The sequence below is a fragment of the Oratosquilla oratoria genome, chromosome 21, assembly GCF_046742065.1.
Source record: "Oratosquilla oratoria isolate Oo_2021 chromosome 21, ASM4674206v1, whole genome shotgun sequence".
NCBI lineage: Eukaryota > Metazoa > Arthropoda > Malacostraca > Stomatopoda > Squillidae > Oratosquilla > Oratosquilla oratoria.
Window position 1 is genome coordinate 3,663,650 of NC_134797.1, and position 5,000 is coordinate 3,668,649.

At 34.6% G+C, this 5,000-nt stretch overlaps 1 protein-coding gene across 12 annotated transcripts in view; it reads left to right on the forward strand.

Moving 5' to 3' along the window:
* The window catches only part of LOC143036681 (slowpoke-binding protein-like), a 138,987-nt gene that overhangs the window by 71,550 nt on the left and 62,437 nt on the right, over nucleotides 1-5,000 (forward strand). The gene's annotated exons all lie outside the window — the stretch shown is intronic.

The window sequence follows — 5,000 nt, forward strand, 5'->3', positions numbered from 1 at the left end:
CGGACGGCTTAGAAGACGTTCTGAAGAAAATTGAAGTTTTGTGGATCCCAACGCAAAGAGAAGTGCCTATTGTATTTACAGGGTGGGGGGAAATTGCTCGTGGGTTAGTAGGAAAGTAGGGAAAGAGAAGGGGAGGGATTACTGAGGGAAATGGAAGGAAATGAGGAAGGAGTAGACTTGGCCCAGGCAGACAGGCGAAAGGTAAACAAACGGCCCCCCGACGACGATGAAATGTCTAATAAAAATGTAAAGATTAAAAGTATAGATAAGAGCAATACAGTAGAAAGTGATGAGAATATTTTCCAGGGATTTAAAGAGGGTGGGGGGGACACAAACCAACCCCCCCCCCCCCCCCCCCCCCCCCCCCCCCCCCCCCCCCCCCCCCCCCCCCCCCCCCCCCCCCCCCCCCCCCGACTGACAAGACTAGAAGAGAATGTCGATAAGATGATCGAGGACTTGGAGCGTAGGTTCGGTCATGTTAACAATATCATACGGAGGGTTGAAAAATTGGAAGAACTAGAGAAGGCGAACAAAAACTTAACTGATGAAATAGAAAACCTGAAAAGACAGTTAAAAGAAGTAAAGGTGGAGAATGAGGAATTGAAGAGGAATAGTAAAGAAAACAGAGAGGGATGGAAGTCGATAAAAGAAAACAGTAAAGTTGCATTTACTGATATAATTAAACAGCAAATGAAAGAACAAACTGAAGACTCAGTTATTAAAGTGATGAGACAGAAGGAGAATATAGTAAGAGACTTAGCTGACAAAAAGAAATGTATAATTATATTAGGAATGGAAGAGAAACATAACCCAGATAGAACCTCAAGAACCAATGAGGAAAATGAAAAAGTAAGCAGTTTACTAAAATTAGTTCAGGAAGATGAACCAGAAATTAAGAAGGAAATTGAGGAAAAATTCAGGCTCGGAAAGTATAGTACAGATAAGACCAGACCAATTAAGATTAAATTCAGGTCACAAACGACGGCAGAGAATATCTTATCCAAAACAGGGAAACTAGCAACAAGTGAACAATATAAAAAGGTATGGATAAAAAGGGAAATGAAAAAGAGGAAAGAGAGGAAGAAAAACAGAAAAGACTTGAAGCTAAGGAAAAAAACGAGAGCAGAACGGAGTCAGAGAAAGAGAGATTCTATTGGAGAGTAGTGAATATGAAACTAAGGCAGTTCGACATACAAGAGAAAAACAAAAGGGAAACAGAGAACACAATGGAAGTGACAGAAAACTAAGAGTGTCTTACACAAATATAGATGGATTAATAACAGGATTGAATGAGCTGAATGATTATTTGAAAGAAAAAGAACCGGACATAATGGGAATTGTAGAAACAAAATTAAAAGGCCCACTACCACCCAACAGTGTAGGACATGATGCATATAATTATTGGATTAAAAACAGAGAGAAAAAGCAAGGGGGTGGAGTTATGTTCCTGATTAAGAAGGATATAAACGTGAAGGGTGTCATATATGGAAAGAATACAGTAGAGATGATTATGATAGAAGTGGAAGACAGAGATAAAAAGAGCAGAAAATTTGTGATAAATTATGTGTCTCCGAAAACAGCCTTATGGGAGGAGAGTGAACATAAAAGTATGTTAGAGGACACAAAGATAACATTAAATAAAATAATGGAAGATGGAGGAAGAATAGTTATAATGGGCGACTTTAATTGCAAAGAAATCTGCTGGGAAGAAATGACAGTAAAGTGTGGAGACGGCTCATGGGGAAACGCTCTACTTGAGATGATTACTGACCATACAATGACACAATGGATACAGGAGAACACCAGGTATAGAAATGAAGAAGAACCATCGAGACTAGACTTAATAATTACATCTGAACCTAGAATAGTGGACAAGATTGAATATAAAACACCAATAAGTAAAAGTGACCACATATTGATTGAACTGGAACTTAATGAAGAAAAATATAGGAAAAGAAATGAGCAATATAGAAAAGGAAGAATGATGTATGAAAAAACAAACTTTGATAAAATAAGAGAATTCTTTCAACAAGAAAACTGGGAAGAAATATACAAAGAAGAAACAACAGTGGAAGAGAAATGGAATATTTTGACAAAAATTTACAAAAAAGGAGTGGAAAAGTATGTCCCAAGACAAAAACAAGAAAAAGAATATGTAAAATGCTGGTACAACAAAAGTTGTAGGGAGCTAAAAGACAAAAGAGACAAAGCCTGGACCAGATGGAAAAAAGACAGAAGACCTGAAAAATGGAAAATATATACCGGTTATAGAAATGAATATGTACAAACGTGCAGAGAGAAAAAGAGAAAATATGAAAAAGATGTCATAGAAAAGTGTAAAGATCAACCAAAACTATTCTACAGATTTGTAAACAATAAACTGAAAAACAAACAAGACTTGGAGAAATTAAGACAAGAGGGAGTTGAATACACTGAGGAAATGGAAATGGCGGAAATTATGAACAAACATTTTAAATCAGTGTTTACAAGGGAGAACATACAACCTGAAGAGATTGAATGGAAAGAGAAAGTCCCCCCTATGGAAGAAATAGAAGTAACAAAGAATGAAATATTGACACACTTGAGTAATCTTGATGTCAGAAAATCGCATGGACCAGATGATATAGCAAACTGGATTCTGAAAGAATGCAGGAATGAACTGGCAGACAAAATACATAGCATACTAAACAGTTCCTTGAAAGAAGGAAAAGTTCCAGAAGATTGGAAAAAAGCAAATATAGTACCTATATATAAAGGAGGAAATAAAGAAGAACCTACCAACTATAGACCAGTCTCTCTAACAAGTACAATAGCAAAAATTTGTGAAAGAATTATAAAAAGTAGATGGGTAAAATATTTAGAAAAAAACAAAGTGTTAAATCCAAGGCAATTTGGATTCAGACAAGGACGATCATGCGTCACCAATTTAATATGTTTCTATTCAAGGCTAATAGATATAATACAAGAAAGAGATGGATGGGCGGACTGTGCATTTCTAGACCTAAAGAAAGCTTTTGACAAAGTACCACATAAGAAGTTGCTTAAGAAATTAGAAACTCAAGGAGGAATACAGGGCAAACTACTAAATTGGATGGAAGACTTTTTGCAAGAAAGAAAAATGAGAGTAGTGATAAGAAACCAGCACTCAAAATGGGATGAAGTAATAAGCGGTGTTCCGCAGGGAACAGTTCTGGCCCCAATAATGTTTGCTATATATATTAATGATATGGATGAAGGAATAGAAAGCTATATGAGCTTCTTTGCAGATGATGCAAAACTACTGAAAAGAGTGGAAACTGAAGAAGATTGTGAATCACTACAGAGAGATCTAAATATAGTACAGGAATGGAGTAGGAAGTGGGAGATGGAGTTCAATACAAAAAAGTGTAGTATAATGGAATTTGGAAAAAGCAAAAACAGAATAACAGGAGCATATAAATTGGGAGAAGAAGGAATAAAAAAAGTAGAAAATGAGAAGGACCTGGGAGTCATTGTTATGAATAATATGTCACCTGAGAAACATATAAATAAGATTGCAGCAACGATATGGTCACCAAGTACAAAAAAATGTATAAAAAAACTTGAAAGAATACAAAGAGCAATTACAAAACTGGCACCAACACTCTCAAAACTATCATATGAAGAGAGACTAGAAAAAATTGAACTACAGACACTAGAGCAAAGAAGAGAGAGAGGAGATTTGATAGCTATTTACAGAATCATGAAAGGCATAGAAATTTCTGATAGAGAGAATCTGATAAAATGGGATAACAGAAATACAAGAGGACACGGAAAGAAAATAAAAAAAGACAGCTATAGAAGAGACTTGAAAAAGAACAGCTTTCCTCACAGAATAATAAACAGTTGGAACAAGTAGTGTGTGCAAAAACAATACATGAATTTAAAAATAGTTTAGATAAAATGAGATATGAAGACGGGACCCCACGAGCATAGCTCCCCTTCCCATAAAATACAACTAGGTAAATACAACTAGGTAAATACACACACACACACACACACACACACACACACACACACACACACACACACACACACACACACACACACACACACACACACACACACACACACACACACACACATATATATATATATATATATATATATATATATATATATATGTATATATATATGTATATATATATGTATGTATATATATATAATACATATATATATATATATATATATATATATATATATATATGTATGTATATATATAAATATATATATATATATATACATATGTATATTGTATATGTATATTTATATGTATATATATATATATATATATATATATATATATGTATATATATATATGTATATGTATATGTATATGTATATGTATATACATATGTATATGTATATGTATATGTATATGTATATGTATATGTATATGTATATGTATATATATATATATATATATATATATATATATATATATGTGTGTGTGTGTGTGTGTGTGTGTGTGTGTGTGTGTGTGTGTGTGTGTGTGTGTGTGTGTGTGTGTGTGTGTGTGTGTGTGTGTGTGTGTGTGTGTGTGTGTGTGTGTGTGTGTGTGTGTGTGTGTGTGTGTGTGTGTATACGATTAGCACAATGGTATTGATACGTATACTTTAGCCTCATTCCTCCTTACTAATGGGGTGACCGATTCAAATCTGATAACTACACGAAAAGAACCCTTTATCCCAGCCTTTCCATCTCAGCAGTTTGAATATGTAGGTTTGCCTGCTCTTTACCACAGTGAGTTGTTAAAAGGCCCTGTAGGAAGTGATGTCCCATCCACCGCTGAAGAAGGCTTGCCCCACTGCTTCAGGATAGCTCTTGCTATTACTATTCTTTTTATTTTTTATTTTTTCCTTTTCCTTCTATTGTAATTCCTGTAATTATCTATTCTTTCATTATTAGTTCCTTTTCCATTTTTGAATGATTAATATCACATTTCTATTCTTTTTTATCTTTTTAGGACGAGTTAAAATTAT